Raw genomic sequence first — 12,962 nt, 5'->3', positions numbered from 1 at the left:
TAATAAACAAAAGAAAAACCCGGTTACACGTCCCAGCCGGGTTTAAGAAAGCCAAAATTAAAATATATATAAATATTCTATATATATTTATTTTATAAAGAACGAATATTGAATGCCATTTAATAATTGGCCAAATTCGTTATTAATATAATATATACAAATATTTGCAATATTTATTTTCTAAATATCAAAATGAAAATAATATATCAAGAAATAAACATTATTCTGGTTGATCCTGCCAGTAGTTATATGCTTGTCTCAAAGATTAAGCCATGCATGTCTAAGTACACACGCATTAAAAGTGAAACCGCAAAAGGCTCATTATATCAGTTATGGTTCCTTAGATCGTTAACAGTTACTTGGATAACTGTGGTAATTCTAGAGCTAATACATGCAATTAAAACATGAACCTTATGGGACATGTGCTTTTATTAGGCTAAAACCAAGCGATCGCAAGATCGTTATATTGGTTGAACTCTAGATAACATGCAGATCGTATGGTCTTGTACCGACGACAGATCTTTCAAATGTCTGCCCTATCAACTTTTGATGGTAGTATCTAGGACTACCATGGTTGCAACGGGTAACGGGGAATCAGGGTTCGATTCCGGAGAGGGAGCCTGAGAAACGGCTACCACATCTAAGGAAGGCAGCAGGCGCGTAAATTACCCACTCCCAGCTCGGGGAGGTAGTGACGAAAAATAACAATACAGGACTCATATCCGAGGCCCTGTAATTGGAATGAGTACACTTTAAATCCTTTAACAAGGACCAATTGGAGGGCAAGTCTGGTGCCAGCAGCCGCGGTAATTCCAGCTCCAATAGCGTATATTAAAGTTGTTGCGGTTAAAACGTTCGTAGTTGAACTTGTGCTTCATACGGGTAGTACAACATACAATTGTAGTTAGTACTATACCTTTATGTATGTAAGCGTATTACCGGTGGAGTTCTTATATATGTTTAAATACTTGTATTTTTTCATATGTTCCTCCTATTTAAAAACCTGCATTAGTGCTCTTAAACGAGTGTTATTGTGGGCCGGTACAATTACTTTGAACAAATTAGAGTGCTTAAAGCAGGCTTCAAATGCCTGAATATTCTGTGCATGGGATAATGAAATAAGACCTCTGTTCTGCTTTCATTGGTTTTCAGATCAAGAGGTAATGATTAATAGAAGCAGTTTGGGGGCATTAGTATTACGACGCGAGAGGTGAAATTCTTGGACCGTCGTAAGACTAACTTAAGCGAAAGCATTTGCCAAAGATGTTTTCATTAATCAAGAACGAAAGTTAGAGGTTCGAAGGCGATCAGATACCGCCCTAGTTCTAACCATAAACGATGCCAGCTAGCAATTGGGTGTAGCTACTTTTATGGCTCTCTCAGTCGCTTCCCGGGAAACCAAAGCTTTTGGGCTCCGGGGGAAGTATGGTTGCAAAGCTGAAACTTAAAGGAATTGACGGAAGGGCACCACCAGGAGTGGAGCCTGCGGCTTAATTTGACTCAACACGGGAAAACTTACCAGGTCCGAACATAAGTGTGTAAGACAGATTGATAGCTCTTTCTCGAATCTATGGGTGGTGGTGCATGGCCGTTCTTAGTTCGTGGAGTGATTTGTCTGGTTAATTCCGATAACGAACGAGACTCAAATATATTAAATAGATATCTTCAGGATTATGGTGTTGAAGCTTATATAGCCTTCATTCATGGTGGCAGTAAAATGTTTATTGTGTTTGAATGTGTTTATGTAAGTGGAGCCGTACCTGTTGGTTTGTCCCATTATAAGGATACTAGCTTCTTAAATGGACAAATTGCGTCTAGCAATAATGAGATTGAGCAATAACAGGTCTGTGATGCCCTTAGATGTCCTGGGCTGCACGCGCGCTACAATGAAAGTATCAACGTGTATTTCCTAGACCGAGAGGTCCGGGTAAACCGCTGAACCACTTTCATGCTTGGGATTGTGAACTGAAACTGTTCACATGAACTTGGAATTCCTAGTAAGTGTGAGTCATTAACTCGCATTGATTACGTCCCTGCCCTTTGTGCACACCGCCCGTCGCTACTACCGATTGAATTATTTAGTGAGGTCTCCGGACGTGATCACTGTGACGCCTTGCGTGTTACGGTTGTTTCGCAGAAGTTGACCGAACTTGATTATTTAGAGGAAGTAAAAGTCGTAACAAGGTTTCCGTAGGTGAACCTGCGGAAGGATCATTATTGAATGAATCTTATCCGTTAATAAATATTTATTATTATTTAAATAATAAATAATGAAATATAATTAAAAATTGCCCAAAAATATATAATAATATTTTAATATATTATTAAAAAAGTAAATATATATGAATTATAGACGAATTGTCGTCTTCATTAGAAAAATAATAAAGAAATATATATATATATGAATTATAGACGAATTGTCGTCTTTATTAAAAAAAAATAATAAAGAAATAAATTATAGGCGAATTGTCGTCTTTAAAAATTATATGAATATAAATATGAAATATATAAAATATAGACAAAATATTGTCTTGAAAAATATATATATGTATATAAAAAGACGAGATATCGTCTTAAAATAAATATAATTAGCTTGTATATGACTCATAATATACATGCGTTGCGGAATGTATTGTTCATATTAAATTATGCGCATACATTGATAAATGCAACACCTAAAATATACATTGTTGTACCTGATATTCAGGTTAATGCTTTATATAATATTCAACAATATAAAACTATTTATATTGATTATATAAAACTAAGACATTTCGCAACAATTATTTTAGGTATAAAAATAAATTTATTGAAGGAATTGATATATGCCAGTTAAATGGTGTATTTTTAATTTCTTTCAATAAAAATATAAATGACGAATTGTATATATTATATATATTTATAAAACTCTAAGCGGTGGATCACTCGGCTCATGGGTCGATGAAGAACGCAGCAAACTGTGCGTCATCGTGTGAACTGCAGGACACATGAACATCGACATTTTGAACGCATATCGCAGTCCATGCTGTTATGTACTTTAATTAATTTTGAAGTGCTGCTTGGACTACATATGGTTGAGGGTTGTAAGACTATGCTAATAAAGTTGTTTACTATTTTGTTTTTTAAACATTATAGTATGCATATGGTATATTATTGGATATATTTTATATATTCATAATATAAAAATTAAAAGCAATTATCTCACATAATAACAAAAATTTGTATGTGAAAAATGAAGATATACAATTCTTTCTTTTTTCAATTCAAATAATACTGAGAAATGTCTAGCATAAAAAATATGAAATATTTTTCATCTGGAATTGTCTCTTATTTAAAGATGCGAAAATTGAAAATACATCTAATATATTGTTCTTCATAAAATAAAGATATTGTAAATAATATTATTGCTTTATACAACCTCAACTCATATGGGACTACCCCCTGAATTTAAGCATATTAATTAGGGGAGGAAAAGAAACTAACAAGGATTTTCTTAGTAGCGGCGAGCGAAAAGAAATCAGTTCAGCACTAAGTCACTTTGTCTATATGGCAAATGTGAGATGCAGTGTATGGAGCGTCAATATTCTAGTATGAGAAATTAACGATTTAAGTCCTTCTTAAATGAGGCCATTTACCCATAGAGGGTGCCAGGCCCGTATAACGTTAATGATTACTAGATGATGTTTCCAAAGAGTCGTGTTGCTTGATAGTGCAGCACTAAGTGGGTGGTAAACTCCATCTAAAACTAAATATAACCATGAGACCGATAGTAAACAAGTACCGTGAGGGAAAGTTGAAAAGAACTCTGAATAGAGAGTTAAATAGTACGTGAAACTGCTTAGAGGTTAAGCCCGATGAACCTGAATATCCGTTATGGAAAATTCATCATTAAAGTTATAATATTTAAACAATATTATACAAATAATGTGCATTTTTTCCATATAAGGACATTGTAATCTATTAACATATTAAATTTATCATAAAATATGGCTTATAGTTTATTCAAATTATTATGCTTGCATTTTAACATAGAATAAATGTCATTAATTTGATAAAGTGTTGATAGACTAATAAGAATACAGTGCGTTAATTTTTCGGAATTATATAATGGCATAATTATCATTGATTTTTGTGTTTATTATAAGCACTTGTATGATTAACAATGCGAAAGATTCAGGATACCTTCGGGACCCGTCTTGAAACACGGACCAAGGAGTCTAACATATGTGCAAGTTATTGGGATATAAACCTAATAGCGTAATTAACTTGACTAATAATGGGATTAGTTTTTTAACTATTTTATAGCTAATTAACACAATCCCGGGGCGTTCTATATAGTTATGTATAATAATATTTATATTATTTATGCCTCTAACTGGAACGTACCTTGAGCAGATATGCTGTGACCCGAAAGATGGTGAACTATACTTGATCAGGTTGAAGTCAGGGGAAACCCTGATGGAAGACCGAAACAGTTCTGACGTGCAAATCGATTGTCAGAATTGAGTATAGGGGCGAAAGACCAATCGAACCATCTAGTAGCTGGTTCCTTCCGAAGTTTCCCTCAGGATAGCTGGTGCATTTTAATGTTATATAAAATAATCTTATCTGGTAAAGCGAATGATTAGAGGCCTTAGGGTCGAAACGATCTTAACCTATTCTCAAACTTTAAATGGGTAAGAACCTTAACTTTCTTGATATGAAGTTTAAGGTTATGATATATTGTGCCCAGTGGGCCACTTTTGGTAAGCAGAACTGGCGCTGTGGGATGAACCAAACGTAATGTTACGGTGCCCAAATTAACAACTCATGCAGAAACCATGAAAGGCGTTGGTTGCTTAAAACAGCAGGACGGTGATCATGGAAGTCGAAATCCGCTAAGGAGTGTGTAACAACTCACCTGCCGAAGCAACTAGCCCTTAAAATGGATGGCGCTTAAGTTGTATACCTATACATTACCGCTAAAGTAGATGATTTATATTACTTGTAATATAAATTTTGAAACTTTAGTGAGTAGGAAGGTACAATGGTATGCGTAGAAGTGTTTGGCGTAAGCCTGCATGGAGCTGCTATTGGTACAGATCTTGGTGGTAGTAGCAAATAATCGAATGAGACCTTGGAGGACTGAAGTGGAGAAGGGTTTCGTGTGAACAGTGGTTGATCACGAGTTAGTCGGTCCTAAGTTCAAGGCGAAAGCCGAAAATTTTCAAGTAAAAATAAAATTTACTATATGTAAAAATTATATACTTGAATAATTTTGAACGAAAGGGAATACGGTTCCAATTCCGTAACCTGTTGAGTATCCGTTTGTTATTAAATATGGGCCTCGTGCTCATCCTGGCAACAGGAACGACCATAAAGAAGCCGTCGAGAGATATCGGAAGAGTTTTCTTTTCTGTTTTATAGTCGTACTACCATGGAAGTCTTTCGCAGAGAGATATGGTAGATGGGCTAGAAGAGCATGACATATACTGTTGTGTCGATATTTTCTCCTCGGACCTTGAAAATTTATGGTGGGGATACGCAAACTTCTCAACAGGCCGTACCAATATCCGCAGCTGGTCTCCAAGGTGAAGAGTCTCTAGTCGATAGAATAATGTAGGTAAGGGAAGTCGGCAAATTAGATCCGTAACTTCGGGATAAGGATTGGCTCTGAAGATTGAGATAGTCGGGCTTGATTGGGAAACAATAATATGGTTTATGTGCTCGTTCTGGGTAAATAGAGTTTCGATCATTTATGGTTGTAACTTGTTCCCCGGATAGTTAGTTACGTATCCAATTGTGGAACTTTCTTGCTAAAATTTTTAAGAATACTAGTTGGGTCAAACCAATTAGTTCTTATTAATTATAACGATTATCAATTAACAATCAATTCAGAACTGGCACGGACTTGGGGAATCCGACTGTCTAATTAAAACAAAGCATTGTGATGGCCCTAGCGGGTGTTGACACAATGTGATTTCTGCCCAGTGCTCTGAATGTCAAAGTGAAGAAATTCAAGTAAGCGCGGGTCAACGGCGGGAGTAACTATGACTCTCTTAAGGTAGCCAAATGCCTCGTCATCTAATTAGTGACGCGCATGAATGGCTTAACGACGGACGTGTTTTGGAGTGCTCCGTATTTAAAGTCATTTTTCTCCGGTAATTCGGTGTCGTAGACGATTAAAATTGGTGTTAAAATTCGCGTATTAATTGCGCGAATCGAACAGTGATATTTTTTCGTCGGGAAATCAAGTTTTTCATTCGAAAAACAGTGTTTTTCGTTTTCACGTGTTGGCACGTGGTGGAAATTTTCCACTGAAAAAGCTCGGTGAGTGAGTACTTGTAAAGCTTTAGTGCAGAAGTGTGTGTGAGAGTACTCAAGAGAGAGCTTGAGAGAGAGCTTTGAGAGTGCTTTCTCGCTCGCGCTTTTGCGTGCTTACACGAGCTTTTGAGTGTGCTTCTTGTGCAAGCTTTGGTGCGTGCTTTTGCGCGCGCTTTGGTTTGCATTTGGTGCATACTTTTGGGCTGCCGTTTTTGCATATTTTTGTTGCATATTTTTGGGCCCCCATTTTTTCAGAACAGCTCCACTAGGCGGCGCCACTCGCCCAATTAAAGGGCGACATGAGCGCCATGAGCGCTATGAGCGCATTGTCGGAGAGTGAGCTCTCTGCAAGCAGCCGGGCAAGCAGTCGCGCAAGTAGTGCGATTGGTGCTGCACGGGGACGCCGTCGAGGACGCAAGTCTAAGGCGACGAGCCTCTCGGCGCCAACGCAGGCCAAGTTGTTGGCCGCTACTGGAGCGGACAGACCGGAGCCAGTTGGGGTACTGGAGGAGTTGGCGCTCTCCTCGTTGGAGACGCCGGTGATCCCAGCTACCTCAGCTGTTGATGCCTCCGCCGCTACCTTTGCTGCCCCCGCTGTTGTTGCTGCTGGAGTTGTTGCTGATGCTGCTGAGGCAGCCGCCGCTGTCGCCGCTGGTGCCCCCGCTGCCGTCCCGGAGCGATCTGCCGTCTCGATGCGCAGTCTCGACTGCATCATCAAGAATGGAGCTGACGGCGTAATGGAAGAAGCGGCCAGCATCAAGGAGACGTTCGTTTCCCTGGTGGTGGAGTCGCTTATGAACCCCCAGCAGGCTACTGCGCTGATGAGATGCATCAGCCGGTATGACGGGATCGTCCAGGCGCTCATGGTGCGCAACGCAGTGTTGGAGGAATCCAGCAAACTGCGAGCGGCGATGCCGCTGCCACCGCCGCCGGTTCAGATGCCATCGGTGCCGCAAGCTGTGGTCTCACGGCCACCCGTTGGGTATGCATCCGCATATCCCAGCCTGCCGGCACCTTCCGTAGCTCCCGTGCCCGCGCCGCGAAAACCACGCGATACGTGGTCGGCCGTGGTGATGAGCAAGGACCCGAAACTTTCGGGTAAAGAGGTTGCCGAAAAGGTGCGCCGGGAGATTGCCCCTTCGCTGGGAGTTCGCCTGCACGAGGTGAGAGGGCTTGCGCGTGGCGGTGCCATTATCCGCACCCCCTCGTCAGGTGAGATCAAGAGGGTCGTAGCCAGCAAGAAGTTCGGCGAGATTGGCCTCGAGGTCAAGCCGAATGCTGCGCAACGGCCCAAACTGGTAGTCCAGGATGTTGCTACCCAGATCGCTCCGGAGGAGTTTATGGCGGAGTTGTATGCCAACAACCTCCGTGAACACATCCCGGAGGCGGAGTTCCGCAAGGCTGTCCACCTGGACACTAAGCCTTGGACGGTTGCCGACGGAGCCACGGTGAATGTCACGTTGGAGTGCGAACCCAAGGTGCTGGATCTGCTTGAAGGTGGGCGGATCTACATTAAGTGGTTCTCCTACCGATGCAGGGCCCTTGTGCGAACGTACGCGTGCCACAGGTGTGTTGGCTTCAACCACAAGGTGGCAGAGTGCAAGCAGAAGGACAATGTCTGCAGGCAATGCGGACAGTCCGGCCACAGTGCGCGCAGTTGCACCAATCCGGTGGACTGCCGGAATTGCCGATTCTACGGGCATCCCTCGGGGCACAGCATGCTGTCCCCGAGCTGTCCGGTGTATGCGGCGGTGCTAGCGAGGGTGAACTCTAGACATTAATGTTTAGGTTCATCCAAGCAAACTGTGGTCGAGGTCGGGCTGCGACTCTTGAGCTCGCAGTCCGCCTGAGGGAGTCCGGATGTCTGTTTGCACTGCTGCAGGAGCCATACGTTGGTAGCGGGACGAGTGATGTGCTGCCTGAAGGAATGAGGATATACACCGATCGGAGACAAAAGGCAGCCATCCTCGTGGATCACCAGGATGTCATCTGCATGCCGATGGAGCCACTTACCACCGACTACGGCGTATGCGTGAGTGTTAAAGGGAGTTTTGGCTCAATCTTCCTTTGCTCCGCATACTGCCAGTTCGACACCGAGCTAGAGCCGTACCTCAGGTACATGGATGCGGTCCTGCTGCAGGCCAGCAGAACCCCCGCAATCCTGGGACTCGACGCGAATGCAGCATCCCCCATGTGGTTTAGCAAACTCCCTCGGAACCCCGAGGGACACGCTAACTACAACCGGGGTGAGCTGCTGTCTGAGTGGATGCTGGAGAATGGAGCCGTTGCTCTCAACCAGCCCAGCCCGGTGTTCACGTTCGATACCTACCGTGCGCGTAGCGATATCGACGTGACAATTGCCAACGACGCAGCATCGATGTGGGCCACATTCGAGTGGAGAGTGGACGAGTGGGAGTTGAGTGACCATAACATTATCACTGTTGTGGTTACTCCAACGACTACGCGCGCAGTTGAGAGCCTAGCTCCTGTGCCGTCCTGGAACATCTCCAATGCTCGCTGGCAGTTGTTCGAACAGGAGATGATGAGTCGGGCAGCCGATATTCCGGAAGACTTCTCACAGTCGTCGCTGGATCACCAAGTTTCGACCCTGCGCTGCATGGTCCACGATGCGTGTGACCTTGCGATGGGAAGGAGGACGCCGAGATCGCCTAGGAGAAGGAAGCCAGGTTGGTGGACCGCCAACCTGAACACGGCGAAACGCGAAGTCCGGAGACTTCGCCGCCGGCTTCAAAACGCTCGCCGTCGAGGAGACGACGATGCGGCTGAGCTGATTGTGGTCGCGCTGAGGCAAGCCTCAGACGATTACAAGAAGCTCATCCTAAGGGCGAAGGAGGACAGCTGGAGACGCTTCGTGGGAGAAAACGCACACGATCCCTGGGGGCGCGTCTACAAGATCTGCCGAGGACGCAGAAAGTGCACGGAGATTGGGTGCCTCCGCGTTGATGGCGAGCTGGTCACCGATTGGGGTGACTGTGCGCGAGTGCTCCTCCGTAACTTTTTCCCAGTTGCGGAGTCCGATGCACCGATTGCCGGAGCGGAGGAGGTCCCACCGGCCCTCGAGGAAGTAGAGGTTGATGCTTGTGTCGCCAGGTTGAAGAGCCGTCGCTCTCCCGGCATGGACGGCATCAATGGCACTATCTGCAAAGCAGTGTGGCGCGCCATACCTCAGTATCTGACGGCGCTTTATTCCCGTTGCATCCAGTCGGGTTACTTCCCCCGAGAGTGGAAGTGTCCACGTGTAGTGGCGCTACTCAAGGGGCCCGATAAGGATAGGTGCGAACCCTCGTCGTACCGTGGGATATGCCTGTTGCCAGTATTTGGCAAGGTGCTTGAGGCCATCATGGTTGATCGTGTGAGAGAAGTTCTTCCGGAAGGATGCAGATGGCAGTTTGGATTTCGCCAAGGACGATGTGTGGACGACGCTTGGAGGCACGTCAAGAGCAGTGTCGCTGCCAGCCCGGCACGATACGTGCTCGGCATCTTCGTCGACTTCAAGGGTGCGTTCGACAATGTCGAATGGAGTGCTGCACTGCGCCGGCTCGCCGACTTGGGATGCCGTGAGTTGAGCTTGTGGCAGAGCTTCTTCTCAGACAGAAGAGCAGTGATCCGAAGCAGTTCTGGAACTGTGAGTGTTCCAGTAACTAGAGGCTGCCCTCAGGGATCCATTAGTGGCCCATTCATTTGGGATCTGCTGATGGACGTCCTGCTGCGGCGCCTCCAGCCATACTGCGCTTTTAGCGCGTATGCGGATGACCTGCTCCTTCTTGTCGAAGGCAACTCCCGAGCCGTGCTGGAGGAAAAAGGAGCGCAACTGATGTCCATCGTTGAAGCGTGGGGTACGGAAATCGGTGTTACCATTTCCACCAGCAAGACGGTGATTATGCTGCTGAAGGGAGCCCTTGCGCGCACCCCGTTGGTGAGATCTGCCGGAGCAAATCTCCCATACGTTCGCAGCTGCCGGTACCTTGGCATCACGGTCAGCGAGCGCATGAACTTCTTCATGCACATCGCATCGCTGCGTCAGCGAATGACCGGAGTCGTACAAGCATTGGCGCGTGTGCTGCGAGTCGACTGGGGATTCAGTCCTCGGGCCAGGCGGACCATTTATGCTGGACTCATGGTGCCTTGTGCACTATTTGGTGCCTCGGTGTGGTATGTCGTGACGACGAGGCAAGTTGTAGCTAGGAGGCGACTTCTTGCCTGCCAGAGGCTGATCCTTTTAGGATGCCTCCCGGTATGCCGTACAGTGTCAACCCTGGCACTGCAGGTGCTTGCTGGAGCCCCGCCTCTTGACTTGGCTGCTATGAAAATAGCCGTCAAGTACAAGTTGAAGCGTGGATACCCGTTGGAGGGGGACGACTGGCTCTATGGCGAGGACCTTTCAGGTCTGAGCTGGACGCAACGAGTCTCGCGGGTAGACGAATGCCTTCTGTCGGACTGGCAGAGCAGATGGGATGATGGTGATTCGCCCGGTCGGGTGACTCACAAGTTCATCCCAGATGCAGGGTTCGTCTATCGGAATCCGGATTTCGGGTTCTCCATGCGCGCGGGATTCTTGTTGACAGGGCACGGGTCGTTCAATGCATTTCTGCATAGAAGAGCCCTTAGCGATACTGCTGCATGCTCATGTGGCGATCCTAATGAGGACTGGGAACACATTTTATGTGCTTGCCCCCTTTATGCAGACTTGCGAGACCTCGATGGACTCGGTTTGCAGCACGTTGGCGGGACCTGGACATTTGGAAGGATTTTGGAGAGCGGCGACAGGACCAGAAGACTCACGGAGTTTGCTGAGGAGGTGTTTCGGAGGAGGAGGGGCTTGCAGTAGCCCATTTTTCTCGCCGTGTGGTAGCGGCGTAGAATACTGCCACAGCTCCCCATAGCTTGTCGTAGGAGGCGACTAATATGGCAAGGTTCCCCATCCGAGCTTGTCGGAGCTAAAGGGGTGGGTCACCGAGCCCACAAACTTCGGTACCACGGGTTGGATAGTGTCCAAGCACTACCATTTGAGGTAGGCCCCCTTGTGGGAGTATCGTGGTGGCTGTGGTTGATACCCAAATCGCGGGTAGAGTCCTCGGACTCGACGTGGAGTTGCGTTATACAACTCGGGCGCTGTGACCCATAGATCAGTAGAGGTGATAGATACACTTCGCTCCTCACCAAGGGGAAGTATTCTGTCCGACTCGCAGATACTTAAATTGGTACCGGGCTAGTTGCTATGTATTTGCTATAGCTTCTATTCCGGGGCGTTGGCAGGCGTACCATCCGTGCCCATGCACTATATGCCTACTCGTAGGTATATTCGAGTGCCGTGGTTGTAATCCCTTCAGTGTGGAACACGCCACGTTAAACAAGATCGGAGAGATCCGAGACATACACCTGTCCCTATCTACTATCTAGCGAAACCACAGCCAAGGGAACGGGCTTGGAATAATTAGCGGGGAAAGAAGACCCTTTTGAGCTTGACTCTAATCTGGCAGTGTAAGGAGACATAAGAGGTGTAGAATAAGTGGGAGATATTAGACTTCGGTTTGGTATCGCCAATGAAATACCACTACTCTTATTGTTTCCTTACTTACTTGATTAAATGGAACGTGTATCATTTCCTAGCCATTATACGGATATATTTATTATATCTTATGGTATTGGGTTTTGATGCAAGCTTCTTGATCAAAGTATCACGAGTTTGTTATATAATCGCAAACAAATTCTTTAATGAGAGATGCATTTACTGTATTATTGATTTGAAAATTTGGTATAACTCCAATTACTCAGGTATGATCCAATTCAAGGACATTGCCAGGTAGGGAGTTTGACTGGGGCGGTACATCTCTCAAATAATAACGGAGGTGTCCCAAGGCCAGCTCAGTGCGGACAGAAACCACACATAGAGCAAAAGGGCAAATGCTGACTTGATCTCGGTGTTCAGTACACACAGGGACAGCAAAAGCTCGGCCTATCGATCCTTTTGGTTTAAAGAGTTTTTAACAAGAGGTGTCAGAAAAGTTACCATAGGGATAACTGGCTTGTGGCGGCCAAGCGTTCATAGCGACGTCGCTTTTTGATCCTTCGATGTCGGCTCTTCCTATCATTGTGAAGCAAAATTCACCAAGCGTTGGATTGTTCACCCATGCAAGGGAACGTGAGCTGGGTTTAGACCGTCGTGAGACAGGTTAGTTTTACCCTACTAATGACAAAACGTTGTTGCGACAGCATTCCTGCGTAGTACGAGAGGAACCGCAGGTACGGACCAATGGCACAATACTTGTTCGAGCGAACAGTGGTATGACGCTACGTCCGTTGGATTATGCCTGAACGCCTCTAAGGTCGTATCCGTGCTGGACTGCAATGATAAATAAGGGGCAATTTGCATTGTATGGCTTCTAAACCATTTAAAGTTTATTATTTATATTTTAAACGACAATGGATGTGATGCCAATGTAATTTGTAACATAGTAAATTGGGAGGATCTTTGATCACCTGGTGCCATGCTAGTTACATATGAAAACATTATTTAATACAATGACAAAGCCTAGAATCAATTGTAAACGACTTTTGTAACGGGCAAGGTGTTGTAAGTGGTTGAGCAGCTGCCATACTGCGATCCACTGAAGCTTATCCTTTGCTTGATGATTCGA

General features: G+C 45.4%; 2 non-coding genes and 1 pseudogene across 2 annotated transcripts; all 3 read left to right on the top strand.

Annotated features, from left to right (window-relative positions):
* The first annotated feature begins 222 nt into the window (after positions 1-222).
* Positions 223-2,217, top strand: LOC116656314. The gene has a single exon (XR_004311279.1). It is a non-coding gene; the product is annotated as a small subunit ribosomal RNA (ribosomal RNA).
* Positions 2,218-2,905: 688 nt separating this feature from the next.
* Positions 2,906-3,084, top strand: LOC116656297. Its single transcript, XR_004311263.1, has one exon. It is a non-coding gene; the product is annotated as a 5.8S ribosomal RNA (ribosomal RNA).
* A 330-nt stretch (positions 3,085-3,414) lies between these two features.
* On the top strand, positions 3,415-12,962 carry LOC116656334 (annotated as a pseudogene).

Source organism: Drosophila ananassae, unplaced genomic scaffold (assembly GCF_017639315.1).
Source record: "Drosophila ananassae strain 14024-0371.13 unplaced genomic scaffold, ASM1763931v2 tig00000108, whole genome shotgun sequence".
In the NCBI taxonomy this organism is placed as follows: Eukaryota; Metazoa; Arthropoda; class Insecta; order Diptera; family Drosophilidae; genus Drosophila; species Drosophila ananassae.
This window is presented reverse-complemented; position numbering and strand designations above follow the sequence as displayed.